Genomic DNA, 18180 nt, shown 5'->3' with positions numbered 1-18180 from the left:
ATCAACATCAATAGATCCAAGGAATTTTCCTATATAAGCCTTTGAGATGGAATGATAAACCAAATAAAAACTCAAATGAGAGTGTCACCAACAGAGGAGAACACTTAAATGATAGGACATCAGACAAGAAACACAGAGTATGTCATATCGAATAAAATGTAGAAAGCACGAAAAGACTGACAAAAAGCCAAACACAGATCATCCAAGAGATATTGGATAGCATAAAGAGACAAATTTAAGAGTGATTGGGATGGAGGAATGTATTGTGGTCCAAACCAATGGAATGTGGAATATGTTCAATGCAATAATATTGAAAAACTTTCCAGAAAAGAAGGATGAAACAGAAATTCAAATCCTAGAATCATACAAGACACCGATATGAAAAAGATTCATACCAAGACACATTACATTGAAAATGCCCAACATACAGAACAAGAAGAGAATTTAAAATGCCACAAGAGAATGGAAGAAGATCACATATAGGTGTATATCAATTAGCTTACAGGATGAACTTTCAACACAGACCCTGAAAGCTAGAAGATCCTGGAAAAATAATTTTATAATTCTTAAGGACACTGCCTTCTAAAGAAGACTTTTGTATACACCAAGACGAATCTTCAGGTTTGAAAATGATGAAAAAAAAAAAAAAAAACACTTCCCGAAAAACAAAAATATGAGAATCTGCAGGTTGAAAACTGGCGGTGCAACACATCCTTGGCAAATTTTTTCATGAAGAGGAAATGAAAAATAACTATTAAATCCAACAGTGTGAGAGAGTAAACTAAATTAAAATCTAATCAAACAGAAAAATCAAGTCAATTAAAATAACAAAAACAAACCAGTATTGCTAAATATACAAACCATATCTCTTTAGTAACCGTAAATGTAAATAGCTTAAACTCACCATTCCCAAGACTAGGCTAGCAGACTGAATTTACAATAAAACCTACTACAACATGCCGCATACATATGACACATTTGATAGGAAAAACATTCAGAGACTGAAGGTAAAAAGTTGGGAAAAACAATACCATTCTCATGAAAATTTGAAGGATGCAGGGATGTCCATACTCATATCAAATAAAGTACACTTCTAACTAAAGTTTATCGAAAGGGACAAAGAAGGACATTATGTGCTGTACAAGGGAACCATACACTAAAAAACCATAACAATCATTAATATCTATGCCCAAACCATGGTGCAGCTATGTTCACCTAAATATCTGTTCTCAAGTTCAAGAGTCAAATAGACCACAGCACAATAAACATGGGTGATTTTAACTCACCTATGTCACCACGGGAAAGATCGTCCAAACAATTTGGATTAAGGAAATTACAGAAATCAATAACACAATTCAAAACTTAGACTTAATTCACATATGTAACATAAGCAACGACATCAAATGGATAACATGTGTTCTTAGTAGCACTTGGATCCCTCTCAAAAGTAAACACTATATTATGCCACAGGGCACCTTTTAGCAAATACAAAGAAGGAGAGTTACTACCATGCATTTTATCCCATCATAATGGAATGAAATAGAAAATCAATGATAAAAGAAGGAAGAAAAATTCCTTCCTCAAATAGAGAATGAACAATATGCTTCTGAATGAAAAATGACTTACAGAAGACATCCAGGAGGAGATTGAATGTTTTTAGAGGTAAATGGGAACACAGACACAAAATATTGAAATTCCTAGGACACTAGGAATGCAATATTAAGAGGAAAATGCACTGCATGGAGTTTATTCCTTCAAAGAAAAAAGAGTGAACAAGTAAATTACTGCACACTATATATAAAAGCCCTAGAAATAGAAGAACAAACCAGCAGTAAAAGCAGTAGAAGGCAAGCAATCATTAAAATCAGAGTTGAAATTTGTTGTATCAAAAAAAAAAAAGAAACATTTGAAAAAATAGACAAAACACAGAGTTGGTTCTTATTAAAAAATACAAAATATTGACAGAATCTTAGCCATACTAATGAAGAGAAGAAGAGAGAGAACCCAAATTACTATCATATGTGATGAAAAAGGCAATATCAAAACAGACACTACAGAAATACCGAAGACAATGAGAAATTATTTTCAAACCATAACGCTTATAATTTAGAATATTGTGAAGGCATTGGTAAATTCCTAATTTTATATGACCTGCCCAGAGAGAGGTAGGAAGATGTACACAAATTAAAGAGACCAATAGCAAGTGAAGACATAGAAGAAGTCATAAAATGATTGCCAACCAAGAAAAGCCCAGGACCAGATGGATATACAGCCAAGTTTTACAAGACCTCTCAAGAAGTACTCATACCAATACTCTTCAATCGATAGATTGAAGGGGGTACACCAAAGTTCATTCTCTGAGGCTAATATCACCATGATTCCAAATCCAGACAGAGACACCTCAAATAATCAAAACTTCAGACCAATAACTTAATGAATATAGATGCAAAAATCCTCAGTTCATTTTTGGCAAATCAAATACAAATCATATCAAAAAGATCATGCTCCATGATCAGGTGGGATTTATCCCAGGTATTCAAGGTTGTTTCAACATAAGGGAATCAAACAATGCCATTCATCATATCAACAGACTTCAAAGTAAGAACCATATGACCATCTCAATAGATGCAGAAAAAAGCATTTGACAAAATACAGTACCCATTTAAGTTCAAAACACTGAAAAAAACTAGGAACAACAGGAACTAATCTCAACATCATAAAGGCTATCTCTGCGAAGCCTCAGGCCAAGAGTATTCTAAACACAGAAAAAAAGGAAGGCATTGGCTTGACAAACTGCAACAAGACAGGAATGCCATGTTTCACCAATTCTATTCTACATAGTTTTTGAAACACTGGCCAGGGCAATAAGAGAGACAAAGGAAATCACAGGGTTATGTATAGGAAAAAAGGAATGTAAATTAGCACTATTTGCTGATCATATGATTCTATACCTAGGAGACCCAAAACACTCCACAAAAAAACTTCTAGAACAAGTAAATGAATTCAGCAAAGTAGCAGGACATAAAATCAACACCAATAAATCAATGGAATTTCTGTATATAAGACTCTGAGATGGAAATGAGGAAAACTGCGCCATTCAAATGGAGAACACCTTATGCTGTGCTGGTGCTATTGTGAGAGCCAAGGGCACTGGAGGAAAATGTTTCATGTCTTCTGTGTGTATTGCCTCCCTGTTTTCTTGAGACTTGCACCTTCCTTTGCAGTGCTGTCTTCTGTCTCTTCTTCATGTGGGCACCTCTCATGCTTGTGCTCCTTGGAATCTGAGCAGCCCTGGGATGCATGTGGCCCTACCAACCCTCTCGCTCCTCTTCTCCCACAGAAGCTGCTCTTTGCTGGCTCCTGCTCTCAGTTGGTCCAGCTGCCCCTGGCAGACTCTGTGAAGTACCACATCTGTGCAGACTGTGTCCTTGCGTGGGACTCCTACTCTGCCTGGAGCATCAACACTAGTCACTGTTTGTCTGTGGCCAGCTACTCTGGGTGAGCTGGGTTCTGCAAGGGCTGGGACCAGGAAGGTGTGTTGGAACTAAGCTTCTAATACCCCTTTCCTCTGCCAGATCTCTACTTGTTCAGAACATGGGGATCTCAGACACCATAGGCTTTTGTGACCTTCATGGCACTAAGAAAGGTGAGCTTTTTTTGTGGTCCCCTCCCCTCCATATGGCCTGTGATCCTTAGGTGGATTTTCCACATCACACCTCCCTGGCCCTTGGTCTCTTGCACTGACTCTGCTACCTTCTCTCTCTGTTGCTACAGTCAGGTGAATGCAGAAAAACATCACAATGGTAGTGGGCACAGACTTGGTACTTCCCTGTCCCTCTCCTCCAAGTTGGCCTATGCCCGCTGGATCTTTGAGGGCCAGGACCTACCTGCAGACGAGCCAGGCTCCATCCACTATGATGCCTGTCTCCAAGCCCTGGTGGTGATGGCTGCCCAATATCACCATGCTGGGGCCTACAACTGCTTTTCAGAGGAGTAGGGGACATGGCTGGCTATTGAGGGGTACCTTGTGGCTGTGATAGTGGGCCCCTCAGTGACCTGGAGGTTCAGGCCCCCATGGAATACCTGTGACTTATGTGGCTGGCTGTGGTTGCCCTGGGGGCTCTGTGCCTGGTGTTACTGGTTCTTCTGGTTTGGTCACTTTGCCAGCAGCTTCAGGAAAATCTGGAAAAAGATATCAAGGAAGCAGAGAGGATTCTGTTGTACCCGCTGGAGTTGCTCAAAGAACACATCAGTCCCCTTTCCAGCTCAGAAACAGAAGAGTAATTTTGAGATCCTGTTGGATACTAGTAATTGGATGGTCCCCTCAAGATTGTGCCTGGACACGCTGGGGCCAGCTTGGAGTTGGGTCCCTATCTGCACCTCCTGGCAACCCAGGCCAGCCCCTGCTTTTTTGAACACCTCTTTCTAGGGCCCTCAGGAGCGGGCCTAAGGGCCTGTGATATTGTTTAGAGACACTTTTGGTTGTTAAAATGGCGGGTGTTGTCTACGTCCTTTCATGCCCAGGTCAGCTCCCACCCTAAGGACTGTTCTGGCTCAGAAGTTCAGTTGTGCTGATGTTGAGAAAGAAAACTTGCCCTGTCCAAAGCAGGGCCCTTCCCCTCCAGGTTGCTCTGACACACCTGTCATCTTGCTCTACTCAGAACACTGTTGTCACCTGACTCCATTTTGTTTCTTTGTTTATGTATTTTCTAATTCCACAATGATAAAGATCTCTTCACTTATATTGTGTGAATTATTCCTCCTTCAAATGATACCTTTTCTCTGGGGTCATTTTGCTTTATTCAGATGTATTATTTTTTGTACTAGGGACTGAATCCAGGGTTGCCACATCCCAAGCCCCTTTTTTATATTTTACTTACAGATAGCATCTCCCTGAATTCCTTAAAGCCTCACTAAGTTGCTGAGATTGTCCTTGAACTTGCGATCCTCTGCTATCAGCCTCCAGAGCTGCTTGGATTACTGGTGTGCACCAAAATATGTGGTTTAATTGTTTAATAACAGCTTAATAGTTTTTTTTTTTCAGGGAGAAAGCTGTCCTTTCCTGCTCGTACTCTAGTTATAGTTTAACTAGTCATAAATCTCTAGAATGACAGGTTGTTGTTGTTGTTGTTGTTCAGTCCTTTGGAAATCTCTTTTATCTGCTTGTGTCTGCAGCAGTTGTTAAATCTTCTGTTAATCTGATTATTGATCTTTGATGCATAATGTTCTTTTGGGTTTCTTTTAGATGTTCTCTTTTTTATTTATATTTCAATTATTGTTATTTTATTTTTGGTTTTTGGGACTGGGGATTGAACCGAGGCACACTCTAACCCTGAGCTACATTTCCAGAATTTTTATATTTTATATGGAGTCAGGTTCTCACTAGGTTGGTTAGGGCCTTTCTAAGCTGCTGAAGCAGGCTTTGATCTCCAGATCTTCCTGCCTCACTCTGAGTCATTGGGATTACAGGCATTCATCACCACACTCAACTTAGATTATAACTTTTAAAAATTGGTATATTGTAAATATACATAATCATAGGATTCATTATGCCACATCTGTGCATGCCCATAATTTGGTCAGTCTTGTATATAATATTCTTAACTTGGGATTTTTTCTCCCTGAGTTTAATGTAGATTTCAGTCGTATAACTCCAAGTTGATAAGTCAGGGTGTCTGATTTTGTGAGGGAGTTTCTGCTGCTTTTATTGTCTTTGTACATCTATTCAAATGGTCCCTTTTCTCACTTTTATGTTTTGTTCATTTGTTACCTTATCAGGGAGGCCATCCCTGCCCACTGCATTCAGAGCACCTAGCACCACCATAATATATACATACACACACACAGTTTATGCACACAGATATATTTCAGACTAAGCATATATTTATGTATAAGATACACACATATGCGTTATTCTTACCTTTCCATAAGCTCCATGTAAGCTCCATATAGTATCATGCTGGCCAGTAATCTCAGTGACTCCAGAGTCTCAGTGGGAAGATTGCATGCTCCCAGACAACTTGGACAATTTAGTGAGGCCCTGTCTCACAAAACAAAAAGGGCTGAGGAGTAGTTCAGTAGAAGCACACTCCTGAGTTCATTACATTAAACAAGTTTCTTTAATTTTTACAAACTATTATTTGCCCAAATCTACGAGTTGGAGGAAAATATTGATATTTAGTATTTTATACTCATTTGGGAAGATAATTCTTGACTCTTATTTTATAAGTCAGAAGAAAGAAACCAAGCTTAGCTTTTCAAAAATTGGTTACCCTGACAAAAATAAAATTCTAAACTTGCACTTGCTTCCATTCCCTGAATAATATAAAAGAATTGATTTTACAAGAACTACAAGAAACCTGAAATTCCTTGAAGCACCAGTTCAACAAATTTATCCCCACAGTAATTCTGAAAATATTAATTTAATTAAGGCAAATAATTGTGTCTTGTAAAATGGAAATATTGGACCTCTGTTTCTTTATTGTTTTATATTCCAAGGGGCTTCCCAGAAATGTACCAATTTAAAATCTTGTTAATTAGCCATTATTTAATGAGATTAACTATCATTATTTTGGAATACTAAGTATAGTGAAAATAATAGCTGAAGAATATAACTATGCTAAGCAATCAATAACTTGGTTTATTTATCCTAACAACAATGCAAATTTTATAAAGAAAGACAAGAATTAAAAAAAAAAAACAATGTTTGTCTGTTTGTTTTCCACAGATACATCACCATGTATCTGTGGAACACAATGCTGGTTACTGTTCAAAACATTTATTGAATGATTGATTGATGGATATAAAATCAATCTAATCATATGGAGGACCTATTTCCTCAACATTATTGTTAATTTCCTCCAGGTTTCATTGGGAACATAGGTGCTGCTCGTTATTCCTAAAGAAATTGAGATAGAGAACTGGTTAGAAGAGGATATTCATATCTTCTGAATTTACTGCAAAATAGTTTCACTGATTTACAATAGCTATGTAGTGGATGAATAAAGGTATGGAAAGAAATGTTACTTGCTGAGAATGAATAACTCAAGGTGCCTTTCTTTGTTTGGGGCCAAGCTCCAGATAAGACATTTACTTTCCTCAACTAAAAGTACCATGAGGTTTTTTCCAAAAATATAATTTATGAAGTGAATAACTTCAAATTTATCAGAGTTCATATTTATCTCAAATATATATACAATAAGGAGTTTGGTCAAGGTCAATTTGGACGACCAAGGAAAGAAGTACCACCATTGACAAGATGTGAACATAAACTTTTATCCAAACCCATTAGAGTTGCCAGCAACACTGTACTTTTTAATCACTTTTGATATATTTCTTCCACTGTATGCCCCAAATATGGCTTTACTTATATATGAGGAAAAGGCTATGTCTTTGGATGCTATCTGGGTTAGTGAAAGTTGAATCTTCCCTCTGATAAAATGACTTAAGCCTGAACATTGGTTGATTCACATTAAGTTATAACCATGGGCCAATAACATCAAGAGAGTCTCCCTATCACATGTTTCTATGCTTTTGGTTACTCATCAGCATCTAATAGGATATCATTACAGGGAGAGAAGTCCTGTTAGTTTGAACATATTTTGATCACTATACCTGAAAAAAAGATATGATCACTTGTTTCTTCTACATCACAGGACATGATTTTTCTTCCAAGCTACCTAAACATGTCCACATTTTTATGGTTTCCTTGTTCCTGAAATGTGTGATTCTAGAATTTAGCTGTGCCTAGTAATGGGACACACTACCAATGGAAAGAAAACATAGCAAAGCCCACTCAGTGAAATAAATCAAGGTGCCTTTCTTTGTTTGGGGCCAAGCTCCAGATAAGACATTTACTTTCCTCAACTAAAAGTACCATGAGGTTTTTTCCAAAAATATAATTTATGAAGTGAATAACTTAAAATTTATCAGAGTTCATATTTATCTCAAATATATATTCAAATTTACTTCAGTCCAATCAGTATGAAACAACTAAAACTTCCACTAATTATGTGCAGATAAAATAGCCAACTAGTTGATATTTTTAATCAATAAACTCCTTGGGGATAGTTACCTATTCTTTGTAAATTTTTATTTCAATGAAAAAATTATTATTTCAAATAATAATTTCAATAAAATAATTTACCAAAAAAAGTACATACAGATCCAAATTCACTTATACTGAATAAACATTGGAAACAAGATATACTCCATAACTTTGTGTCAAAACACAAGTGATACCAAATTGATCTGAAGCAATTTACAGTTCTTATATAACTCATTTTCAACCCCCAGCCCTATGTTGCAACTCCACCTACAGGAATGTGTCTTCCTCACCACACTGGGCAGGAGCTAGTGCTGACAGTTAGGGCACCATCATATTTGCAGAATGCTTTATACCTGATCTGCCTCCACCCATGTGTTTCATGCCTTTTCCCTGTCCCCACAGAAATTGCAGGTCAAGGATGAGTATAGAGCCACCTTCAGTGAGATCAGTAAATCAGGGTACTGGCTGTTGTCAGAGATGGAACTGCAGGTGTTACTCATCATCACCAAGTGCTTTGAGGACATGAAGGTGGCTGCTTAAGCTGTGGATGCCAAGAATGTGGGTGCCTGAGTAGGCCAAAGAGTGGGCACTGTGGGGATCTCCCAAACTAGGTAGGGCCTTGCCCCTGACTGCCCACCCACTGTTCCTTCCCCCAGGACACCCAGATTCTCATAGAGGTGCACAAGTCAGGTTATGCCCACCCTGGTGATGTGGAAATTGAGGACTTCTGCCAGCCTGTGATCTGTGCACACTCAGAAAATGGCCTGGACACCCGCTCCGATGGAGACCCTAAGTTCCAGGGCCCTGGCCATAGTTGTGCCAAGTACTGGCCTTTTGGCAAGAAGAGCAAGGTGGGGGCCCAGAATGTTGTGAGAAGACAGTGAGTGGGGCCAACTGAGGCCCTAATGAGTTGAGCCCAGCCACAGAAATGCTGAGTCCTGGGCCATACTTTTCCTCTTTGCTACATGCCTGGGCTGGAGGGAAGGAAGGCAAGTCAGCAGCACATTGGCCTGGGAGTCTCCTGAGGCTGAGGAGGGCAGGATGTTGTCCTGTGGCATCTGTCTGCTCATGCTCAGGATGCTGGGAGAAGATCTGCCGGTGGAATTCGTGATGGACTGACAGTTTGTGTTCCTGTCTTTTAGGAGTGCCCCTAACCCCAGATCTCTATCCAGCTGATGTATCCTTATGCCCTATAGTTTTGGTATTTTTTGTTTGTGTGTGTGTTTTCAGCATCAGACGTAAACCCTAACACCACCGGTTTATATCTTGGACAGCCCCTGACTCCCTAGTATGCCTTAGATACCTCCCACTGGCACCAGCCATTCTGGTCTTCAGCCCTCTCCTCCTAAGCTGTAACCCCTGACCTTTCCTGCCTTCCACAGCCCTCTATGAGTAGCATGCCACTTTGGCCTGTGTCTGAAGACTTTCTTCATGCAAATGCCTCCTGTACCTCCTTCTAAACTGAGTCCAGAAAGCCCAGTGGACTATAGCATTCCTGTTCCAGCCCCTAGACCTAATAGTCAAGGGATGTAGGAGATGGGGTAGAGAGAGGTGTGACCTCTTTCTCTGAGTCTAATGTCCTCCTTGTTACCTATCAGATTTTGTGTTGCCCTTACATGTATTTTCTGTGTGATTATGCATCTTGAGTTGGGATATTGTTACTATTTTTAATTTCTTTTTTGCTTTTGCTTCTCTGCATCCATACTTATGTTCATCCTTCTGTCCATCTTCATTTTCTGCCCTTGCCTCTTCCTTACCTGTCCCCTCCTGGACCCAGCTGGTAGTCATGCCCCCCCAACCCTCTTCCCCCTAGAGGGTGTCATGTCCTTGGACTTGCCTAATGGGTTCCCTTACCAGCTATGTCTATGATCCCTTGGTCTTATTGAGTGAGATCAGTAAGTCAGTCAATCTGTGGCTATCATCCTTCCAGATCCTTCCAGGAGGCCATGGGGGTAAGTGAGGACTGTAGGAGGAGGGATGGCATTGGCCCTCCCATCAGCAAGGTGGTGGACCGTAGGCTTGCTTCCTGCAGCCAGCTGGGCCCCACTCCTTCTTCACTCTGTCCATGACCTTGCTCCAAAGATATTTGGAAGGGGAGGAAGGTGGACTTGAATCCTCAGGAGTGTGCAGCACCTGGAAGCTTCAGCTTCAGAATCCCAGACTCAACCCTCTCTTTCCTTTGCAGACTGTGGCTTCAGAGGATTTTAGCCACTTGCCCCAGAGCAACAGAGAAAGCAGCTCCAGTATCAGTTAGAAGAACACAACCAGGAGCTGCAGAAGAGGTGAATCAGAGGTAGGGCCTGGCAGAGGGGCCAGGCAGGGGACTGAAGAGTGCCATTGGGTTATATTTAAAAGAATGGTATGCGCAGCAGGAGAGTGCTTGCCTAGCACAGACAAAAAGTAACCATAAAATATTTACACTCAAATACACCCAAAAATGTCACAGAGACACCAGCAGGGAGGTTTTATAGGTGATTCTTCATGTGCCTGGAGGAAACTGTTGCTTTCGCTCCCATGCAAGGATTTCTAGCAAATAGAGTGAAAGCTGTCAGCTTATTTAGAAGGCTGGGGAACCTGGGTTCCCAAATCAGTGAGCAAGAATTCAAGCCAATAAAATTATGGTCTCATTTTACTCACTTCTGGTTTTAGATACAAAATCCTGACAAGAAAATTTAATGATGTACTACAAAACAATACATGGCATGGTGGTGTTAGTTGGGTGCAGGTATCTAATGCCACAGAACTGTATGCTTCATAGTAATCACAAGAGGAAATTTTGTGTTATGTCTCCTTCACTAGAATAGGAAAAAGGTTATTTTTTAAAGAAAAAATACATAATCAATTGGGCATTATCCCAACAATGCAAACATGGCTCAATATCAAGAAGCCTTACAGTCTAATCCACATTAGAGACCTAAAAGGAAATAAAAGCATATGGCTAACTATTTAATAATTCAAACATTTAAATATTAAAAATAAAAATCTGCCATATTAAAAAGAAAATCTTTACTCACGTTCTCCCAAGCAGCAAATTCCTCTTCCCAGTCCTTCACAAAATAGGAAGGATGTTTGCCACTTGCCAGGAGGTGATCAAGTTCTTGCTTGCTGTCTGCAAGTTATCTCTTGGACAGACAAGGATGAAGTTGCATCCTCCACTGGGTGGTTTCTGGGTTTCTATGATGGAGCAGAAGGTACAGGGTATATGCCTAGAGTCAAGGCAGCCTGCTCATGAATTCCAGCTCCTGGAGGTAATGGGCGCTTGATACAGCATTTAGTATCTCAGTTTCTTCATCTGTGACATGGGTCAGGTAATAACTGAAAGGAAGCTGAGCTGAGGTCTGTCATATTCCACTAGTGCTCTACAGTTCCCACTACCCAGATGTATAGAGGAGATGGGAATGGGAGACTAATGACAGGAATTGCAGCTAGAATCACAGACATCCACTGTACTCCAGGCTCTATTCTACTCACTTCACATGGACTTCCTGGATATCTTAGGTTTTTCTAAGAGATGATAAGCACAGATAGGATTCTGACTCTCTTACTGAGTTTCCTTTCTTTCCTGTCCATTTCAAGTGCTAGCAATGAAACCTAGTGCCTTGCACCTGCCAGTGGAGTGCTCTGACATTGAGCTACTTCTTAGCCTCCTAGAGCAATATATATATATATATATATATATATATATATATATATATATATATATATATAAAAATTAATTGTTAGGACTTGCTGTGTACAAGTACTGTACCAGTCCTCACAACAGCCCACATGGCACACACATGCATTTATTCCCATTTTCAAGATTAAGGTCTGCAGATAGTGCTCTATAGCCTAAGCTCACACCACCAGGAAATGCCAACCCAAGATGCCAACCCAGGCAGTTAGCCCTACTAGAATTGGAGCTCTTTTTTGTGGGTTTGGCCACATTGCCCAGGCTGGCCTCTAACTCTTGGGCTCAAACAATCCTAATACTTCAGCTTCCCCAGTAGCTGACACCACAATTGCAGGCCACCATGTCTGGCCCCCACATTTGAGTTGTAATAAGTGTGTGGTCTTCCTCATTGCTGCAAGCCCCTTCAACCACTACTCTTTTCTTCCCCATCTTGCCCCAGGGAATCTCCGAAGAAAATGAAGTGCATGTATGATAAGACACTCCAGATGGGTGACCTTGCCAGCTTTGAGTCCCAGATCACAGAAACACTAAGCAACATCAAACGGCTGAAATTGGAAGTACTGAAGTACAAGGTAAGGGGAAGGCCCTGCGGAGGGGTAGAGTCATCACCAGACTGGCTAAGATACTTCTGGGTGGGGTACAGAGATCCAGTTGTTTCTCATCAACATCTTGGGTATGCATGGATGATCTCAGGAAGAATCCAGGTGCAGGGTGGGCCAACCTCTGAACTCTGGCCTGGAGGTGATGTGATCTCATACTCCAAGGCTTGGCTGGCAGAAGCTGAGAGCCGGATCCTGAGAAACCTAGGGGATAGCCTGTGCCAGCACACCTGTCCTCACAACCCCCCATCCAGTGTCCCGAGGGACATTAGCATAAATGCTTCACAGGTCAACAAGGAGAGGTGAGCCGGGAGGCCAGAGCACGTATGGCCAGAAAGACACAGAGGACCTGTCTCCATCTGCCTTCTTGCCCCACAAAGCTCTGAAGAGCACACCTCAGAAGAGGGCCAGGAAACCCCTATCTAGACGGCATGTGATGAGGATTTTGAGGAGCCTGCATCACCCATAGGCCAGTGTGTATCCATTTACCACTTTGAAGGTGAGAACACATGGGGGTGGAGGGGTGGGGGCACATCAGTTGCTCTGGTGTGTCTGGCTAGTTTGTTCAAGTTTTTCTAATGCAGAGAACTGGGACCACCCCACAATAGGGTCCAGCGAAGGCAGCATCTCTGTGACCAAGGTGAGGACCTCAGTCTGATGGAAGAGGACAAAGGCAATGGCTGGATATGGGTCTGGCAGACACAGGGAGGTGAAGGCTATGTGCCCACCTCCTACCTCTGAGTGCCACTCAACTGAACCTGCCAGAAGCAGGAAGAGAGGGTCTATAAGCTGCTGCTCCTGGGCCATGGGGAGCCCCAGGACCTATGCACTTTATTTCTGCCCCATAGCTTTGGCTGTGACCTGTGTAACCTGCTGCCCACCCCCATTCCACCTGTCATCCCAATAGACCCACTGTGCCTTTCAAAATCAATGTACATACACATGTTCAAGTCTTTTCTTCCTGCAACTTGGCTTGGGCCATTTTGTTACATATCATTCTTGTTGCTCTGCAATAAAGCAACCATAGCAAGCTTTCAAATATAAAACTTCAGAATATGAACAAGCTCCTGAGCACTTTGGTGTAACTCATTCAAAGTGACCAGTTAAATTCTGCTACACTTGTTTGATATTGTTCTGCTCCTTCTATGGAGGAAGAAGAAACCCATATTCACACCTTTGGTTAGCCCAGTCATATTCACTTCTACATTCACTCACTGTACTATGGTAAATAAAATGTATCTAAGTCACAGAATTTATGTTAATTTATTACATCAGCAGTAGGAAGCTTTGAATGGGAAAGGGTCTTGCATTCATGTTTAGGGTTAAATTATGAATTGTTAGTTTAAATCTGAGAACATGGTAAAAACAAGAATTTAACTAGTAATGTTTTCTATGAACATGAGTAGAGCTCAGAAATAATTCAGAAATTAAGAATGACTATAGAAAATTTAAATCTATCCTATAGGCTTGGGGTTGTGGTTCAGAGGTAGAGAGCTCACCTAACACATGCAAGGCCCTGAGTTCTATCCTCAGCACCACATAAAAATAAAAACATAAAATAAAAATATCATGTCCAACTACAACTAAAAAATAAATACTAAAATAAATCTATCTCATATCTCAAAATTTAATTTGCAAGCTTATCTCATATCTTTGTGTGTTTCAAAGACTGTCTTCTATTAAATGTTACTGAATCTAAACCGTCATCGTCAAGGTAACTATATAAGTCTAAATACACTTATTCTGTTTCCAGTGATGCATTAGTCAAAATTACTTCTATGGGATGAAAACAAGAGTGACCCTACAGAAAGTTGTAGAAAAGCAAAGGCAACATGTTATAGTGTTTGAATATCAGATTATAGAGTCTATGAGGAATAAGAAGACACTTAATCTATACACATTATCATGTTACATTATTCAATTTCCCTGAACTGCAAATAGAGCAGCTAACATGGGGCAACTTATCAATAACAGGTCCTCCAGTTTAATTTTATATTGAAAATAAAAGGAGGTATTCCTTTAAATACTGCTCATTCTTATTTTAGTTGTAGGAAAAACTTACCTTTTTGACAAGTTTCCATGGTAACAAGATGTAAACTGTTTCATTTGCTTTGAAATGCAGAAATAAGTAAGCTTATCACTGGGATTTAATTGATTTTTTTAAAAATTTATTTATATTGAAGTTAGGAAATATGTATCTATTTTTAGATGATATGAGATTTTTTGATTTACCATATCTTCTTGATCCACAATGTTATATTCAACATTGAAATCACAATACCAACATTCATATGAACACTAAATGGAAAATAATTAGAAATATATTAAGTACCATTAGCTCAGAATGCTACACAAAGTTTTATGTGAATTTTACAAGTGCATAATACATTACTGGGAGTAATCATAATATACTCTACTAATTTTTTAGAAAAAGGAAATAAAAGAGTCAAATTGTCTCTATTAGTTCATGGGAACAATGACTTCTTTTCAGGTTGTTTTTCTTATTTTTTTTTTCACTGCCTTTCCTCTGGTTTGTTTCAAAAGCCTGGAACAGATTTGATATTCTGGATAGCAATTTTAATAAAAACTAAAACTGCATTTGATTAATTTTCATGAGCTATACATTTTTTTCATATTTAGTATTTTTCAATCACTGAGATGTAATAATACAACCAGGCTCCATGTTTTCTGCATGCAGAATGGATGTCAGCAACTGGAAACTCCATAATGGAGAGTATAGTGCTGTACTCTTGGAAAATTCTACACCATCAATAATCTGAAGAATACTGACGATATTTTTTCTAAGGATAAACCCTAACCATTCTGAATAGATAGGTATTGTGAGAAACCAGGACTCTAACTTTTAAAAGTCTGAGGTATGTTCACCACAGTATGTTTTACTTATGTGGCCATTTGTATGTAATGATGCATATAATTTAGCAATCTATGAAGTATTTCTGAAAGTTCTCCTTCAATAAAAATGTAAATTAAAATCCTAAACAGATTCTTAAATTCTATAAGAGATCAGAAATTTCATTCTCAAAAAGAAAAAAAAGTCTTTTAAAGATTGATTACATACTGATAAATAATTAAACTACCTCTAAATTGTTACAAAGAGATGACAACTGCAGCAGAATTAAAACCAAAAAGCAAAAGATGCTACCAGCAGTCACAGGAGTTGAACATTCTTCGTCAGTTTGACATTTTGCTACCAGCTCTAACATTATCACTGCATGTAACTAAGCATAGATATATACAAGTCATAGTTGCATAACATATTTACATTAATGAAAATGAACTCACAAATGAGAACTTTCTTTTGTGCTTCCTATTTCCTCTTTCTTCATCTTAAAAATTTAAGTCAGTATTCAGATAATTTTATTGATTGTTTAAATCACAGACCAAGAATTTCCCAGCTAAACATTGCTCAAGTAGATCCTTTCTTCAAATGGAAATGAGATATATTAACCTTAAGATTTGTATCAAAGCTGAGAATTTTTTTAACAAATTGTACTGACTAGGATAAAATTATTCTGAAACTAAATCAAAGGCAACTATATAATGGGAATTGATAATTTGATAATTGATGCATATTCAAGTAAAATATGTACCTTGGGTAAGATCAAACCAAAATGGAGAAACATAATAACTGGACAATCAAATTTATTATGAGACAGAGAAATTATTATATTCTATAGTGAACAATGAATATGGTAAACAACAGTTTATTCTGTGTTTCAAAAGATCTAGAAAAGAGGTTTTTGAATGTTTCCAACAAAGAAATGATAAATGTTTGATGTCATCGATATGCTGATTTGATCACGGTACATTGTACAATGTATCAAAATGTGGCAATGTGCCACAGGAATATGTACAATAATTCTATGTCAACATTTTCAAAAAGTTTATTTTGTATGATGAACTCTTGTATGTAATATGTATCTATGTATTAGCTTATTCTAATTATCTTCTATTTTTATTCTAACTATAATAAAGGCATAAAAATTTACACATATTTAATAGTATATGTCAGTTAAATGATGACAAGTCAGTTTTTTGGTCTATTTACACATTCCCAAATGAATAATGATCTCATTTCTTAAAATGATTACATGAATAGAAGTTTTTCCATGTAACTAACAGACGTATTTGGCAGTAGGATAATAAGGATAAATAATACTATGTAATTTTCCCTAATCATTTATAATATTATGAAGGAAAGCCAAGTGCATATAGATTTATTAAATTGTAATTATCAATTTCATGAGCTTCAAACTCAACTTTATAATTACTCAGATTGGCATAGTGTATTGCCTCTAAAATTTGTGGTCAATGCCTCTGACAGTTTAGTGTAGACTAGTTTGTCAATATATTATAACACACAAACTTTGTTATATGTTCTTAACTATAATTACATTGGATTAAATTGATTATCAAGTTTAAGTTCATGGGCTTAGGCTCTTGTCCACTTTAACTACATAGATACAATATGTTTAAGAGAACATTAAGTGGACTACTTTTCATAGTTTTCATGGTTGGTTTAAGGATATATGGATAATTAAAAAAAACTCTTTATTCTAAGTACCTTTGTGCCCAGCAGATTGAGACCCTCCCTGTTTCAAAATAAAAAAAAAATGAAGGGATATGAAAAAAAAAAGGCAGCTAAATATGGTGATACAAGTCTGTAACCCAAGTCACTCAAGAGGTTGAGGCAAGTGGATCACACAAGTTCCAGGGTACCATAGTCAACTTGGTAAATGTCTGTCTCAAAATAAGGAGGAAAAAAGACTGTGGGGAGCTGGGTGTTATTCAGTGGTATAGCACTTTTCTGATATGTGGGAGTCCATGGGTACAATTTCTCGGTAACAAAAATAATTTTTAAAAAGGGAAAGATTTAGTTAAGCACATGAATTGTGCCATAAAACCAAGCAACCTCTGGGAGTAGAGAAAGGACAAGGAAATCAATTAAATTTGGGAAGATACATTTTTCTAATCTCTATTACAAAGGCTTAGATAGGTGATCTCTAGGATTCAATATTTATTCTCTGAGTATAGAGCAAGCAGAATAAGAAAATAGTCAACACCTGGTGCTGCATGCACAATGCATTCTGTTCTCTTTCTTTCTCTATAATGTCTTCAACAGTTTCAGAAAGACTAATGATGTCAAACCAAGATTCAACCCTGAAAGAAAAACCTGATCATAAGTTAATTTATCAAATTAATTCAATTATATTAATACATGCTTTACAATTTTACATTAATTTGCATATTATGGATATTTTGCCAAAAAAACCCTTAGATGCAATTTGTAAATATATAGAAGACATTTGAATGACAAAGAAAAAGTGATTGTAGTTTTTGAACCAACAATCAAAAACTGAGATTTGGCAGAAGGCTCAGAGTTCAATCCTGGTACTGAAGAAAAGAAAAAAATGCCTGAGGACATAGCTCAGGGGTAGAAAACCTGCCTGGCATGTGAAAATTGGGTTTGATTCCCAGCACTGCAAAAAAAAAAATAATTAGTTTTATTAAGAGCTATGATCTGAAAGGGAATATTTTTCTTATTTCCAATATGTTAACATAATCTTATAATAGCTTAAATATCAAAAAAAGAGCCAGGCATGGTAGTGCACTCCTGTAACTGAGCTACTCTGGATTCTGAGGTTGGAATATCACAAGTTTGAGGCCAGCCTCAGCAACTTACTGACATTTTTCCTCAAAATAAATAAGAAAAATACCTGGCTATGTTGCTGAAACCTGAGTGCTCTCATTCACACCTGCCACTATTATTAATCATTCCTGGGTTAAATCCCCAGTAACCCCCCACCACCCCAAAAAACCTCACAAAGATTAAGGTACAG

The 18180-nt window shown here is 38.4% G+C and overlaps 1 pseudogene; it reads left to right on the top strand.

Annotated features, from left to right (window-relative positions):
* The first annotated feature begins 956 nt into the window (after positions 1–956).
* On the top strand, positions 957–13075 carry LOC143389478 (cdc42-interacting protein 4-like; annotated as a pseudogene).
* Positions 13076–18180: the final 5105 nt, after the last annotated feature.

This window comes from Callospermophilus lateralis, unplaced genomic scaffold (assembly GCF_048772815.1).
Source record: "Callospermophilus lateralis isolate mCalLat2 unplaced genomic scaffold, mCalLat2.hap1 Scaffold_63, whole genome shotgun sequence".
NCBI lineage: Eukaryota > Metazoa > Chordata > Mammalia > Rodentia > Sciuridae > Callospermophilus > Callospermophilus lateralis.
This window is presented reverse-complemented; position numbering and strand designations above follow the sequence as displayed.